This window comes from Aquarana catesbeiana, linkage group LG12 (genome assembly GCF_042186555.1).
Source record: "Aquarana catesbeiana isolate 2022-GZ linkage group LG12, ASM4218655v1, whole genome shotgun sequence".
NCBI lineage: Eukaryota > Metazoa > Chordata > Amphibia > Anura > Ranidae > Aquarana > Aquarana catesbeiana.
Genome location: NC_133335.1, coordinates 186,970,937 through 186,988,863, shown reverse-complemented (window position 1 = coordinate 186,988,863; position 17,927 = coordinate 186,970,937). Strand labels below are relative to the sequence as shown.

Here is a 17,927-nt window from a genome sequence, read left to right as displayed (position 1 = left end):
ACACAATCCCTTATAAACAATAATTGTATTTTCAACCAAAGATTATTTATAACTGATATCAAGGTATGGTTTGTATTGTCTGGCTTTGACCAATGTATGTATGCATATTTCATACCTATGGGATCACTGCGGAAGCTGGAAATCACTGTAGACTTTGCTGCTACTATAGTGATGATTACCACAGTTTTCCAAGTCCTGTGCCAAGTGGCTGCCCTGCCATAGTATCCACGAGTGGGTGCTCTCTCAGCAAGGGCCTCATTCAGAGTATGCGTCTCATTTTTCTCAATGAATGCAAAACGTTCTGTGATTGGAAGAGATAGAGATGTGGGGCAGTAATGTAATGATGGCCATGTTATTATTTCTCTTAGCACAAGTTTCTTTTAGTAAATGGTATCCAGCCAAGTAATATAAAATCCTCCAATTTGTAATTAAATATAAAATTTGATCAAGCTGTATGTACAGCATGTATAATCTCCCTACAGAAGCTATAGGTACATTTGTATGAGTAACTCCGACTGGCATGTCCCCATACACGTTCAGGCTGTTGTGACTATGAGACTTCAGTAATTACATATCCAGCATTGAGCAACCCCAATATGTGTATACAGCAGTAAAAAAAAGGAGGAAAAAACCTCACCCAGATGTTTTGCATACTGAAGACAATATAAGAACACACAACAGCAATGTTGGATACAAGTATACCAAAGACTGACTGATACACAGAGATACAACGTGCAAGATGTCTGGCAAGTGTGTATATATATGTGTGTGTGTACCAGGTAGCCTACTGAATGTTGTAGGAATGAATAAGTGATTGGCTGAGCAATATAATTTATTATACTATTTAGGCATTTTAAATACTTTTACAATAGAAGTTTCATAGCATAAAACAATCTAAAATAAAAAAAAATCTAACAAATTATATAGCTAAATATTACAAAGCTGTAAATACTGAAAATGCTAACAATATTACAATCCTCTGTTAAATTTTGCAAAACATCATCGATTGAACCATCAAAAAGACATTTACGCTGAGTTTTAGGCCAGGGGTATGTCTTGATGGCAAGATGTAATTGTTACCATAAAAGTTTGCAGGATGAGAATAAGTTAATGGCACCCTGTCTATGGGGTACAGGAGAGTATCAACGTTCATGTCTTTAGAAGGTCCAATGGGTCCATGACCCCATAATGCGCATATATATCCTTAATGTATTTATGGGTACCGCAAATCCTGGCAGACATCACTTATAAGCAGAGACCACCAAATGTGGCATTTTATTTTGGTCAAATGTGGCATTTATTTTTCAACTTTCCATCCCCCTTCCCATCGTAAAAGGGATATTAAGTTGTGCAACTTGAATCATATTAACTACTTTATTACTATTTACAGAGATTTACAACAATTTTAGTTTTAATTATAGTAGAATTGTACGTGAGCGACTATGCCCTTCTCCAGTTTGTGTAACGGAATGCCTTCTTTAAGTAAAGCCATGGTAACGTCTCTGGAAAATTCCTGGACCTCGGGCCAAATTTCCCATGACACCACATCTCTAAGGAGTTGCTGCTGCTTCCGATCAGTACTCAGAGCTCTGTCCCTTGCCAAGTGCTGCTCGCTTTTCTTGTGCACGTCGAATTGCCACTTCTTCTTAAACTCATACTGTAAATTAAATACAAGAAAAAGTTTTGTATTTAGTACCGGTAAAAATTCTCCAGTAAAAGTACGTTTCCTACACAGGCCAGAATAGATCAGTTTTGGAACGGGGACTAAGGTGAGGACAGAAAACAGTTTTCAACTATAGAAAATTTTGACACTTGAGGAGCATTTCAAGGCTACTTGGGGTACAAGGCTGTTGGGTACCATAAAACGAACGTTAGTGGCCATAACTTCAAAATATACAGTGCTTGTGGAAGTAATAGAAAAAGATGACATTCTCTCGAAAAATGGAAAAAGTGAGAGAAATGAGAATGATATAGGTATAAGAAGAGTTCTCAAAGAAAACTGAATAAAAACTTACTGATTTCGTGCACAACTTGCAGAATATCTTCCCACCTTCCACGGCGAAATTGCTGTCACCATTAATCCACTTCTTGAAAAGGGTTACGTTCGAACTAGCAACTTTAGGCATATTGAATTAGGAAAACACGAAAATGCAAAACACGAGCGATTACTTCAGTAATACACTTCAGCTTGGTATGAAGGACGTGGGAAAGGGAGCTGATATACTGTATATAAGGCGTTTCCCTACGGTCCTCCCCCCGCTAATGGATTTTTACATACAGTGTACACAAAGATATACACTGTGGGACAATCCCCCCTCACCCTTAGCAGCCAATCCACATACACATATACATCCCATAATAAGTTTATCTTAAGGCAGACAGTGGGTTAGTGTTAGATGGACTAGAAGATTTAAATGTAACAAATTGAAGCCAAACTCCAGCTAACACTTATTTTTATTTTTGGGATAAAGGTTTTACATAAATAAATAGAAGCCTACATTCGTAAGCACCCCTGCCACTGGAAAATGGTTTGTCTCATCCTTGTAACTGATACATCTGCAAGAGAGCTTATACTTTTGAAAAACAACAGACTTACTGGCTGGATCACCAGATGAAAACAGAAGAAAGAAAGCCTAAAAAGTAAAACAAATACAGTCATCACATCTAAGCCACTTAAAGATTACAGGCTTATCTGTTTATGTGCTCTTATTTATGGATGAAAGAAAAATTATTTTGTGATCATCACATAGATAAGGTCTTTTGAGCATTGGATACTCATACAGTATATTGTTAAAAATTCAGAGTGGAGTGTACCTTGGATCACCTACACATTCCACTCATCTTAGCACAGAGGAAACCTGTACTGAAGGAAGATGTACAGTAGGTGCCACTGCTGACCTTTCTTTCTGAGTAGGGATGAGCTGAACACCCCCCGGTTTGGTTCGTAACAGAACATGCGAACAGACAAAAAATTTCTGCGAACACCATTAAAGTCTATGGGACACAAACATGAAAAATCAAAAGTGTTAATTTTAAAGGCTTATATGCAAGTTATTGCCATAAAAAGTATATGGGGACCCAGGTACTGCCCCAGGGGACATGTATCAATGCAAAAATAAGTTTTTAAAATGGCCGTTTTTTCAGGAGCAGTGATTTTAATAATGCTTAAAGTGAAACAATAAAAAATGAAATATTCCTTTGAATATCATGCCTAGGGGGGGTCCCCTTAGTCTGCCTGCAAAGTAGCGCCTCTTTCCCATGTTTATAACAGTATTGCAGCAAATTGAAATTTCTAAAGGAAAAAATGTAATTTAAAATTGCTTGCAGCGGAGCGTGAACGGAGAAGGATGTGCGGTGGCTGGGCTCCGTCGCCTCTGGCAGTATCCACAACCATCCTGCACTGCGATTTAGGATTACTCCACCAAACCCTTTATACGGATTCCTGGACATCCCCTGAGCCGACCCCCGCTTGTTTGGAGCGTGCCGGCCATCCGCTCGCTCTGCTGTCCGGCCCGGGGCCGGCACCATCCACAGAGGTCCGGTTGCCATCTTGAGGCCTACAGGGCCTCGGGGTCCCCCACGCTCGAGAGCCGCGATTGGCGGCACTGAAGACTGCCCCTCCCGGGGGTGTTTGCGGCGGCTCCCGCGGACCAGGAGTAGAGTGCCTGGGAGACCTAGGGCCCAATAGAAGATATCCCACGGAGGTCTGCATTCCAGAGACAGAGGTGGGTGGCAGCCATCTTGCTGCTCCCAGAGCCCTCCAGCTGCGGAATTTCACCACCGGGCCCTCCATCCAGACTCCTGGACATCCCCTGAGCTGACCCCCGCTTGTGTGGCACATTACGGCCGTCCGCCCGCTCGACTATCCGGCCCATTTCCTGCTCCGTCCACCGAGGTGCGGCCGCCATCTTGAGGCCTACGAGGCCTCCAGGTCCCCCACGGTGGTCAATCGCCGTGTGCAACAGCACCCCTTAATCTCATATCCACTGCACAATAAAGAGCAGAAGATCATGGCCCATAAAGGCACTAATTCTTCATCTGTACAATCCCCCACAGCTACCAGTGGTCCTCCGCATAAGTCTTCTTTGACACATAACAACCGTGATCTCCCCTCTCAGATCACAAAAGCAGTCTTAGACTCCAGCTTAACCAAGATCTACGAAAAACTGGTAGACAAAATACAATGCGAACTCCAAAGAACAAACACACTCACACAAGAAATAGCAACCCTGGGAGGACGCACAGACGTTCTAGAAACCAAACATGATGAGCTATCACTTGCACACAACGATCTTAGAAGGGACTTTGAACTTTTAGCTGATACCCATACTTACAATCACAAGTGAAAGATATGGACAATCGAAACCGTAGGAACAACCTGAGGATTCGTGGTATTCCAGAGTCTGTCACTGATCTGATACCAGCAGTATCCAAACTGTTCCACAATCTCCTTCCTGATCTACCTCCATCCTCATTTGTATGTGACAGAATTCATAGGGCCTTGCGTCCTAAACCACCCCCAGACAAACCTTCACGTGACATCATTCTATGCATGAAAGACTTCATCACAAAAGAAAGCATACTAAGAGCATCTAGGAATATGCATAACATTGAATTGGATGGCACAAAAATTCAAATGTTTCCAGACATCTCACAAGCTACCTTGGAAAGGAGACGCAAAATGAAAGAAATAACTTCAGTATTACAATCAGCTTATATTAGATACCGGTGGGGTTTTCCATTTAAATTAACTGTGCCACACAATGGCACCACCTATACAGTCTTCAACATCTCAGAAGGTAAAGATCTGCTTGTAAAATTGGGACACTTAGATCCAGGTACAGTTGCAAGACCTCCTACCACCCCTCATACTTCACCCATCTGGGCCACCCCAGCTACGCGTCGTGGACAAGGAAGATGGCGTCCATCACTCAGAAATCTGGATGTCTGAAGATAAAGCTGACGCATACATGCGACTGAAAGTTCACCCTTTTTCTATTTCTTTTTTGTTTTTTTCTTTTTCTCGCAAAATTCAAAGAACAATTTTTTCCGTTTTAAAAATTTGCAAGTTTTGAAGTTTGATTTATTGTGTTTAGTAAATAGCATTCATACACCTTTAAAAGGTAATATGTTGGGTATATCATAGTTCCTTCTATGCGATCTTATGCATTTATCTGTTTTTTTTTTCCCCTATTAATTTTTTTAACATATGTCACAGCATGCTCTTATATTTTTGTTTATAGATTCCTCGCTGAGGCTGATCTGCTCCGCCTCTGCTAGTTTGTTCCCCTACTCACAAAGGACTCCATAAGCATGATTCAACTAGTGGATACACTTCCAAGACTGATCCTGCTATCCATTGTTTTAACGGTGGATGCTCCATTTGTGAGTAATGGACACTATTGTCTACAACTATATTATTTTCGGTCAGGTAGTGCTTCTCACCCTGACCCCCAAGCTATGAATAATATTTTTCATAATTATACTAATATATTCTTGTAGCACTAACTCACGGTGGAGCTGCTGGTTTAAGCGGGTCTGTTACCTTCACTCTGCTTCCCTCTGTTTCACCGGCACCGGGTCTAGGGTTCCATTGAGTTTACTTCTGGACGACACACGCACCAACATTGGAGTACGTTTTCAATGCTTTATTAAACAAACGACTTAGGAAGTAGCAGGAAAGAGGTAGAAAGGAAACTCGCAGGAGAAACTCAAATATTCTCTAAAAGGGTTCTCTTGGCAAAAGGTCTTGGTATGATTCAAATACTAATAGGAAATGTGCTCCCCTTGTGGGACACACTCCTTGCTCGTCTGGATAGGCCTCTCTCACCGGTCTAGCAGCCAGTACGTGGCACGGAATCAAAGTCTCTGCCACAGACTTGTTTGGGAATAAAATCTGTACGATCCTCTGTCACAGGATGTATAGATTTTGCTGTAGTGAAAGTCAGTAACAGTGCCTGAACCTTTAAGCCGAGCCGGCAACACTATGCTGTATAGTTACTTTTGGATACGTCCTCCAACCGAGTCACCAGGCCCCTCTATAGACCAGCATGCGGCGTGATCTCTCTCCAAGACGGGTCCTCCCCTGGGATCTTCTCGGTTGTCCAGCTTCGTCACACAGGACCGACAGCTCAGGACCATTCCTCGGCCACGGTGGCAGGCTCCAAACAAGCCTCTGGACCCATCCCTGCTCCACTGTATCGTGGGCCTCCCAGGCGGAGGACCACAGGGTAGCTCCTTAACGCTTACCTGTCAGCCAGAAGGACCAGCAGGTGGCTGTAAAAAATGACCCAAAAATATGGCGTCTGTCCCATAAATACCCTCGCCCAGAATGCAACTCAGAGGACCACCTCCACCAAGCATGCCTCTGGGACAGAGGAGCATCCATACGCTTCAACACGTTGCCTTTCCAACCCTGACCAGTGGTAACAGCGACACCCACCGGTCAGCACAGAAACACTCACTACATCAGCCAAACTGGAACAGAGGTGAACTTTTAACCTTCCTAACACACAATTCACTAAATTTATCTAACATGTGGTAGATTGCAAATCTACCAGCGCTACATACTCCCCCCACTACAATAGACGTTGTCCCCAACGTCTGTCCCGACACAGTAACAGTAACTCTCAAGCCTGAGAATAAGCATTTGAGTTTCTTATAACTTCGGATAGACAGAGAGAAAGGACAGTTTAAAGACACTATGAGACTTATATCTATAAAACATTATGTTCACAGCCGTAAACAAAACCACAGTATAATGGTACACAACCTCACTAACTAACTAGCTGAAAAGCCTCCCAGCTCTATATATGATCCGATGATCCCTGAAAAGGAAACATAGTTAAACACACACATATACATCCTATATAACAGTAGGAGCAAAGTTTCATTAAAAATGAAACTCTCTTCCCACAATCTACATTAGAAAAAAATATATACTTTAGGAGTCCATCCCTGCATAAGAACTTTTTTTTTTTCTAAAAGAAATCCGGCTAGCAAACAAGAAGTCCTTGTATTTAAACACAGAACAGGATCCATAGATCTTGACCACGCAGACCTCTTTACACTGTCACTATCTAACTAGGTAACTTCAAAGTTCTATTGTCCATAATTACCAGTAAAACCGAGGATCTAGCAAGGTTAACGATTTCCCTTCTTTATCCACAGTGGTAATAAAGTACACAACATTGTCCTTTCCTGGTCTGCAAATTACCACTTTATTGGCATAGATATGCCGACCAAAGTTCCAATGTACAAAGCATCTGCTGAAACGTTCATCCATCCGGACGGAACATCCAGTCTTTCTGAAGGGTTTAGGCACAGACAAGTAGTCCCAAACAGCTTCACTGTACTAAAGTTCCCGATTAGCTTCAATCTCCCGCATAACATCCTGGGGCACATAGGGAAACTCCAATCCATACTCTGCAGCAACACGCTTGTTTAACATCCCTTGCAAGCAAGCAAGTTTTGGCAAAGATCTGTCTCTCCCCATACCAGGCGGTACACAAGAATTTAGTGACTTTCTCACCATAGACCCAGCCAGCGTCTGTAGTGAACTAGTAGCCTCTGGCAAAGTCCCAGCAACAGTACTGTGTGTTTCCACACAGGGTGACGTCTTCCCAGAATTCATGGCAGTCCATTCAGAAAAAGTCATTGTGGAGGCAACATCTTCGCCTTGTGACCACAATAGCTCTTGCGACATGGTTTCAAATAAGTCATCATCACTGGAAAGATCTGGCATGGATTCTATTTCCGAGTCTCTCAATTCTTCAGCTGGCAAATATTTATTTACAGTCCCCAAAAAGTGGCTTATTCGTTCCGGACGTAGACTCTGGTAGCTCCGGGTCAGGCATCCTCTGGGGTAGGCCTCGACCACAGCCGCGGGAAGCCTTTACATAGCCCACCTTCTTCTGAGTAGGCACCATAGGAGTAGGCATAGTGGACTCAGGAACTAAAGTAATGTCTCCGGGCGAGACAACAGCAACAATGTCTTTTCTGGAACATTGTCAGTAGCAACAGGCAAAGTGGCAGCCCATTGCTCCCTCTCTGTAGCAATAGCAGCTTCCACTGTAGCGATACCTGTCACCCAATCCATCCAACGGGCACGGGGCGACATGGTAGGTTGCTCCACCACAAACAGGTATTCTCCACACTGTGGACATCGGCCGAATGGACGAAGATGCATGGCCAATCCTTCGCATCGATGGCAGGTCATGCCCAATCCCTCAACATCTCCCGAGGTATACAGGACAAACCTCCCCTGCGGCTTCAATTGAACTCCAGTATCCATGAGCATAGTCCCAGATTGCACAGTATTCATCACGGTGCTTGCAGAGAACACTCTGGGTCCCACAACTGATTGCAACGCCGAAAAAGACATGGCCACACTCTGATCTTCTCAGCACGATCACGAGGCGCCAAACACATACACGCGTCCCACGCGGTAGCAAGTAGGGTAACTCCTCCCACTTGTTCTTCCAGTCACGTAACTCCCGGGCCCTTCTCTGGCGCCCAGTGCCTACGCACTTAGAAGCAAAGTCCTGCAGTGTAACCTTTCCTCTTCCTGAAAAGATTTTCTTTCAAAGTCCAGCTCTCTCTGTAAACTTCTGGTAAAACACTCCACTGGGTTGCAGTAACTGACAGTCAACAAATCCCGGACGACGCCCCCACATGTAGCACTAACTCATGGTGGAGCTGCTTGTTTAAGCGGGTCTGTTACCTTCACTCTGCTTCCGTCTGTTTCACCGGCACCGGGTCTAGGGTTCCATTGAGTTTACTTCTGGACGACACACGCACCAACATTGTAGTACGTTTTCAATGCTTTATTAAACAAACGACTTAGGAAGTAGCAGGAAAGAGATAGAAAGGAAACTCACAGGAGAAACTCAAATATTCTCTCAAAGGGTTCTCTTGGCGAAAGGTCTTGGTGTGATTCAAATACTAATAGGAAATGTGCTCCCCTTGTGGGACACACTCCTTGCTCATCTGGATAGGCCTCTCTCACTGGTCTAGCAGCCAGTACGCAGCACGAAATCAAAGTCTCTGCCACAGACTTGTTTGGGAATATAATCTGTACGATCCTCTGTCACAGGATGTATAGATTTTGCTGTAGTGAAAGTCAGTAACAGTGCCTGAACCTTTAAGCCGAGCCGGCAACACTCTGCTGTATAGTTACTTTTGGATACGTCCTCCAACCAAGTCACCAGGCCCCTCTATAAACCAGCATACGGCGTGATCTCTCCAAGATGGGTCCTCCCCTGGGATCTTCTCGGTTGTCCAGCTTCGTCACACAGGACCGACAGCTCAGGACCATTCCTCGGCCACGGTGGCAGGCTCCAGACAAGCCTCTGGACCCACCCCTGCGCCGCTGTATCGTGGGCTTTCCTGACGAAGGACCACGAGGTAGCTCCTTAATGCATTCCTGTCGGCCAGGAGGGCCAGCAGGTGGCTGTAAAAATGACCCCAAAATATGGCGTCTATCCCATAAATACCCTCGCCCAGAATGCAACTCGGAGGACCACCTCCACCAAGCCTGCCTCCGGGACAGAGGAGCATCCATACGCTTCAACACGTTGCCTTTCCAACCCTGACCAGTGGTAACAGCGACACCCACCGGTCAGCACGGAAACACTCATAACGTCAGCTAAGCTGGAACAGAGGCGAACTTTTAACCTTCCTAACACACAATTCACTAAATTTACCTAACATGCGGTAGATTGCAAATCTACCAGCGCTACATTCTCTTTTTACAAAATTTTCAAAAGGTCAAATACTCTCAATTTTACTTAAGGCATTATGATGGTGCGTTGTTATGCAACGTAGCACTGTTATTATCTAGTTTATTATTTTCAAGGTTCTACTGTTCAAGTACCCTAATCTCCAGTGTTTACATATATAAGTACAGTTGGTCATTTGATATAGACAGGTCAACAAGAAAATATTCATGTAAGATATTGATGTATATTTCGAAATATTATACTCTTGAAGATATAGATGGCATTACTATGATCACCAGATTTTCCTCTATCAGGTAATTTTTCATTTTTAATGTTAATGGTGTCAACCACATTACTAATACCACACCGACTCTGCCACATGCTCCTCCCCGGGCCTTGTGATCCATTGCCACTACCTTATAACCATCAACTATATTTAACAATACAACGGGTCTTAGGGTAATTTCTCCCAATGCACAGGGCATTAATTCACCTCACAAGAGAAAGAAAGCTTTTCGACACTACAAAAGATTAGGAGCGGATATAATATAAATGCAAGTAACTCACTTTGCAACAAACACCCTAAATTTATTGACAAGAGATTCAGTAAATTTTATTGCACTACTTACAACACAAAATCTAGGGGAGCTGCTATATTTATTAGAAACTCGGTGGTATTCGAGGTTCAGAATGTCTTTAAAGACCCAGATAGTCGTTATTTAATTCTGAAAGACTCAATGAAAGCACGTTCTATCACTATTGCCTCAGTATATGCTCCAAATGACGCTCATACAAAAACTTTAACAAATTTTTTGACACTCTAGACAATTATCATTCCACACATCTTATTGTGGGTGGCGACTTCAATTTAGCCGCTCATTCGGCTCTAGACAGAAGCAAAGTTGTCCCATCCTCTAAAGCTTTCCCCAAATCTTTAAACAGATCGCTTTATAATCATCAATTAGTTCATACTTGGCGAGCCCACAACATAGGCATCAAATCCTACACATTCTATTCCCACCCGCATAACAGCTTCGCCAGACTTGATTACATCTTCTGCACCCCTATCCTACTTGCCAATTCCTCTAGGGCAGATATCCATGCATGTCCTTGGTCAGATCACCACATAGTCTCCTTTAACACTTCACGCATAGGTCTATCCTACACATCTCACTCATGGCGAATAAACGATTCCTTGCTAACAGATCCATCATGCAAACAACAAATTCTATCTCACCTTGAACAATATTTTGCACATAACGTAACACCAGACATGTCTCCTACAAATATATGGATGGCGCATAAAGCGGTAATGAGAGGCCATCTGATAAATATTGCCTCAATTAAAAACAAAACCAAACTTGCAGATATTAGGTCCCTCACGAAAGACCTAGACCACTTATACCACAGAAACAACCAAAATCTATCTAGTGACCTCCTCATACAGATTCAAGAGAAACGCACTACCTTAGACACAATATTAACATCAGACACCGAAAAAGCCCTTAAATGGTCCAAAGCTAGATTCTTACTCAGCAGCAATTCATATTCCACCATGTTCGCTAGAAAACCAATCTACGAAACCACTCCACACCTACAAATTGAGGAACCCATCTGGAAATACAGTGTCCCATCCCAAAGAAGTCCCGAATCTGTTCTTAGACTTCTATAAAAATCTTCTTTCCACGTCTCAATCATCTCCCAAACAGTTCTCCCTGGACTGGCTTAACGACATTACATTACCCACTCTATCTAGGGAACAAATTGATTCTCTTAACGCCCCTTGTACAGAATTAGAAATTAACAAAATCATTGGAACATTAAAGATATCCACAGCCCCAGGCCCAGACGGCTATTCCGCATCTTACTATAAAAAATTTGCCTCTACCATTACCCCACACCTTACTAAATTGTATAATAATATCTTACAAGGCGGCTATTTCCCATCTGAAATGCTTTTAGCGAACATGTCCCTTCTTCCCAAACCAAATAAAGACCTCTCCACCCCTCAAAACTACCGCCCAATTTCAATTATTGACAACGACTTAAAAATTTTTGACCGTATGTTGGCAGATAGATTGTCTGCTGTCATCTCCTCATTAGTAGATCCTGATCAAACAGGCTTCATTCCCAACAGACAAATAACAGACAACATACGATTGACCACAAATATCATTCAAGATTCCAACATGCGTTCTAAATCCACATTACTACTTAGTCTTGATATACACAAAGCTTTTGACAGCGTTTCCTTGTCGTATCTTGACAATCTACTCACCAAATATGGCATCAAAGATGAATTCCTGCATGGCTTTAAGGCTCTCTATCACAACCCACACACACGTATCAAACTCCCAGGCATCAATTCTGACTTTTACCGTCTGACCAAAGGTACCAGACAGGGTTGCCCCCTCTCCCCTCTACTTTTCGCCCTCGTGATTGAGCCCCTTGCCTGCGCTATCAGAAACAACACAGACATTAAAGGATATTTTAAGGGTTCCAAAGAATATAAGCTATACCTCTATGCAGATGACTTGCTTCTGTTTATAACTGACCCTCTTATCTCCCTACCCAATCTAACTAAAACCCTGGACATCTTCCATGACCTGACAGGACTGTGTGTAAATCTATCTAAGTGCTCTGCTTTACCCATCACTATCCCTCCAGCCTTAATAGCTTTACTTAAAGACAAATTCCCACTCAGCTGGAATGCGGATTCGTTCAGATATCTAGGTATTCAGATCACACCTTCATATGAAACGTTATACCAAGCAAATTACCCTCCCTTATTTAATAGTATTAAAAATCTACTTAAACTTTGGTCATCTTACCAGATTTCACTCTCAGGCAGAATAGTAGCAGTAAAAATTATGATATTACCCAAACTTTTGTTTTTTTTCAGAGCCCTTCCTCTTATTTTACCTAAAAAAACATTACATTCTTTACAGAGAGAGATAAATTCATTTGGCTAAACAAGAAACCCAGATTTAGCTACTCCCTTATGTTTAGACCCCAAATAAAAGGAGGCCTCAGCATTCCTAACCTTTGGCTTTATTATTTATCGGCCAGATTCACCCAATTAGCCCAATGGTATGCCCCCTCACCCCAAATCCCCTGGCTCCGGTTCGAGGAGGAATCTATCCTACCATACAACCTACAAGGACTTCTCTGGTCCAAAACCATCCCTCCACAAAAAATTAGACCCTTAAACCTTATCGTCACTCACACCCTTCAACTATGGAACAGACAGGTCTCTAAATTTAATTTATCTTCTGACACTCCCCCCTGGCTTCCTTTCTAGGTGACCCTCGTTTTTCCCCCCCAGATAGGGCTCAAGATCAAAACATTATAACGAATTGGAAATCACACTACCTAACACACTTAAAATTGCTTTCCCACAACAACTCATTTATCATATTCTTCAATCTACAAACAATATATGATTTTCCACCTTCAGAATTAGAGATGTATATAAATATTAGACAATTCTATCAGAAATATTACTCACTTACACTCCACCCCCCACCCCCCCCATACACAATTTGAAAAAAATTTGTATCTCCTCCCCCCATGACAGGGGTTTAATCTCTAGAATATATAAAAACCTAAATGAGACAAACATGCCTGAGAAATCACATCAGATGCTACAATGGGAATCAGATTTAAATACCTAATTTACTCTAGATTAATGGGATACTATTTTTACAAATCTTCATAAATGTACTAAAACAACCTCAATCAGAGAATCAGCCATTAAATTACTATATAGATGGTATCTTACCCCTGCTAAACACTTAACTCATTTTACCCCTCACTATCCCCACGTCATGCTTCAGGTGTTGCCCCTCTCAGGGAACACTTCTACATATCTTTTGGGACTGTCCCCACATAAAAAACACCTGGAATAAGGCTAGCATAATCATAGAAAAATATCCGGTAGAAAGATTTCTCTTAGACCCCAAATCTGCCTTCTATTCTCCCCTATACAGGATATTCCAATGACAACCACAAGACTAATTCATACATTCCTCAGCTCTATCCATTGGGCCATAGCTTTTAATTGGCACTCCAGCTCGGTACCTTGGCCACAAATTCTTAACCGCATGACGAATATCAAACTTTCTGAAAGTCCCCATTTAGACAGTGCAGATAAAATATACTCATATGAGGAAATGTATATTAGCTGGAGTTTTGAGAGCAAATGCGCCACATCCCATTAATGAATCTATATTTTTGGAAGAGTATTGGGAGGAATTTTTCAGGTGCAAAGACAAAAAGAAGTTATTTTTATATAAAATACATACATGTTATTTGTCACACTTTGAATGACAATTGTGCGGTCTTGTAACACTGTACCCAAACCAAATTTTTATAATTTTCTTCCCACAAATAGAACTTTCTTTTAGTGGTATTCGATTACTTCTGGGGTTTTTATTTTTTGCTAAACAAACTAAAAATACCAAAATTTTGGAAAAAAATATGTTTTTCTTAGTTTGTCATAAAATTTTGTTTTCTCCTTCACTGACGGGCACTGATAATGTGGCACTGATGGGCACTGATGAGTTGGCACTGATAAGGTGGCACTGATAAGCACTGATGAGGAGGCACTGATATGTAGAATTCATGGGCACCGGTAGGTGGCACTGATGGGCCCGATAGGCGGCACTGATATACAGCACTGATGGGCACTGATAGGCGGCACTGATATGCAGCACTGATGGGCACCAATAGGCGGCACTGATATGCAGCATTCATGGGCACTGATAGGCAGCACTGATAGGTGGCACTGATAGGCACTGACAGGCGGCACTGATGGGCACAGACCGACGGCACAGATGGGCACTGATTGACACTAATAGATAGCACTGATGGGCAGTACTGATGATGAGGTAATGACAGGTGTTACTGCTGGGCACTGATTGGCACTGCGATGGGCACTGATTGACACTGTGGTGGGCACTGAATGGCACTGTGATGGGCACTGAGATTTTTTTTGAGGGGGCACTGACTGGCAGCTGTTGTGCACTGATTGGCAGGTGATGGGCACATCTGATGGGGGCTGTGCTGATAATCAATGTGGTGATTATCAGCACAGACCCCTCCCTCTGACAAGGAGAGCCGCTGATCCTCTCTCCCTGTCAGCGCGAACTGAGGAATGTCACGATGATCAGCTGTGATTGGTCACAGCTGATCACGTGGCAAGAAGCCTCTGCGAGAGGCTCCTTACCAGGATCGGAGATGCAGCGTATCAGAATGACACGCCATACTCACGATCACAGCGCTGCATGCCCCCGCGGGCGCGCGTCGGCATATTATCCTGCTGGACATCATATGACGCCCAGTCAGGATAACAGAACCACTTCCGTCAATCTGCTATAGGCCGGGCGGGAACAATAATATAATTTTCTTGTGGTCATAGCATAAGTACAGTAGTTTCTGTTCGAACATGTTTCACCAGAGATATGGCTTCTTCAGGAGACTCTTGAAGTACTGTACAGAGTGTTACTATGAATCAATAGAGAATATTACATTATAAGTACAATAAGTATAAGTAATTGAATAAGTTCATCAGTATACTCCAGTACACATATAAACAGTATTCAGGAAACACAACAATACTACATTATAAGATAAATATACATGGTTTTATGAATCATATGATAGAGCCTCTCACCATGCCCACATGTGCCGAATCACATAAGATGGATAAGATGGTGGAGTCGCCCCAAAGAAATATCATTAGTCACAGAAGGGATACACCCATTCAGGAACCTGGGAGATATATGTAAGTGTATGTATGTATATATGTATATATATATATATATATATATATATCACACATATACATACAGTGAGGACGGAAAGTATTCAGACCCCCTTAAATTTTTCACTCTTTGTTATATTGCAGCCATTTGCTAAAATCATTTAAGTTAATTATTGTTCCGCATTAATGTACACACAGCACCCCATATTGACAGAAAAACAGAATTGTTGACATTTTTGCAGATTTATTAAAAAAGAAAAAAACTTAAATATCACATGGTCCTAAGTATTCAGACCCTTTGCTGTGACACTCATATATATATATAACTTAGGTGCTGTCCATTTCTTCTGATCATCCTTGAGATGGTTCTACACCTTCATTCGAGTCCAGCTGTGTTTGATTATACTGATTGGACTTGATTAGGAAAGTCACACACCTGTCTATATAAGACCTTACAGCTCACAGTGCATGTATGAGCAAATGAGAATCATGAGGTCAAAGGAACTGCCTGAAGAGCTCAGAGACAGAATTGTGGCAAGGCACAGATCTGGCCAAGGTTACAAAAAAATTCTGCTGCACTTAAGGTTCCTAAGAGCACAGTGGCCTCCATAATCCTTAAATGGAAGACGTTTGGGACGACCAGAACCCTTCCTAGAGCTGGCTGTCCTGCCCAACTGAGCTATCAAAGGAGAAGAGCCTTGGTGAAAGTCAACCATCACTGCAGCCCTCCATCAGTCGGGGCGTTATGGCAGAGTGGCCTGACGGAAGCCTCTCCTCAGTGCAAGACACATGAAAGCCCGCATGGAGTTTGCTAAAAAACATCCGAAGGACTCCAAGATGGTGAGAAATAAGATTCTCTGGTCTGATGAGACCAAGATAGAATGTTTTGGCCTTAATTTTAAGCGGTATGTGTGGAGAAACCAGGCACTGCTCATCACCTGTCCAATACAGTCCTAGCAGTGAAGCATTGTGGTGGCAGCATCATGCTGTGGGAGTGTTTTTCAGCTGCAGGGACAGGACGACTGGTGCAATCAAGGGAAAGATGAATGTGGCCAAGTACAGGAATATCCTGGACGAAAACCTTCTCCAGAGTGCTCAGGACCTCAGACTGGGCCGAAGGTTTACCTTCAGACAAGACAATGACCCTAAGCACACAGCTAAAATAACAAAGGAGTGGCTTCACAACAACTCTGTGACTGTTCTTGAATGGCCCAGCCAGAGCCCTGACTTAAACCCAATTGAGCATCTCTGGAGAGACCTAAAAATGGCTGCCCACCAACGTTTACCATCCAACCTGACAGAACTGGAGAAGATCTGCAAGGAGGAATGGCAGAGGATCCCCAAATCCAGGTGTGAAAAACTTGTTGCATCTTTCCCAAAAAGACTCATGGCTGTATTAGATCAAAAGGGTGCTTCTACTAAATACTGAGCAAAGGGTCTGAATACTTAGGACCATGTGATATTTCAGTTTTTCTTTTTTAATAAATCTGCAAAAATGTCAACAATTCTGTGTTTTTCTGTCAATATGGGGTGCTGTGTGTACATTAATGAGGCTACACCGCAAGAAAATGATGTTATTTATTTTAAACAGCATTCTGTTACAAATAAAATGTATGTATTTTATATAAAAATAACTTTTTTTGCCTTTGCACCTGAAAAATCCCTCTCTATACCCTCCAATAATATACTCATACTTTACTGCTAGATCTAGTTCTTTTCAGCTTATTCAATACTGTACAATTGTAGATCTTCTGCTTTAGAATGGTTCATAATACCAATCCCACAGATGGAGTACTGGGATGCACTGATCAAAAAAAGTCACAGAAGAATAAAAGATTTGAGGACTCATCCAGACTATGGTGTTAATGTAAGTATTTGCAATGTGCACAGGCACACAGCACTATTGCATTCACAATGAATGCACCCGTGCAGTAGTGGGCAAGCACATATCGTGTGGTATGGTGCATTAGCAGCCCACTCAAAATGAAAGGGCTGCCTCAGTGTACCAAATGTTAAAAAGCATGCATTGATGCAATGCAGACATAAGCGTGCGCACAGGGTGTGCCAGGTGTGCCCAGGCACACCCTTTTTACCCTGTGCAGCACAATTTCCCACCACTGCCCTGGCTCCCTCCCCTTCCCTCCGCAGTGCTTTCGGCTTCCCCCCTCTCCTCTCCTGCTGACTATTGCTGAGTGGATGTTTCAGGATGAGCGGGGGAAGGGGCCAGTAAACATGTAATTTATTGGCCCCTTCTCTTTCTGAGTGAACATTGTGCGTGATCAATAGTGTGTGTGTTTGAGCTTTGGGGTGCACACCCTAATGCAATAGGCTGCACACACCTATGAATGCAGAGCAAAGTGGTAATCCACCCTCACAGGTAGGCTGTGGTTGTTATAACTATCCAGAACATTTTCTATCTTTTTTTATTTAAAACCTACTCCAAA

The 17,927-nt window shown here is 42.6% G+C and overlaps 1 pseudogene; it reads left to right on the top strand.

Annotated features, from left to right (window-relative positions):
• The first annotated feature begins 598 nt into the window (after positions 1-598).
• The window catches only part of LOC141113384 (protein-glutamine gamma-glutamyltransferase E-like), a 104,366-nt pseudogene continuing 87,037 nt past the window's right edge, over positions 599-17,927 (top strand).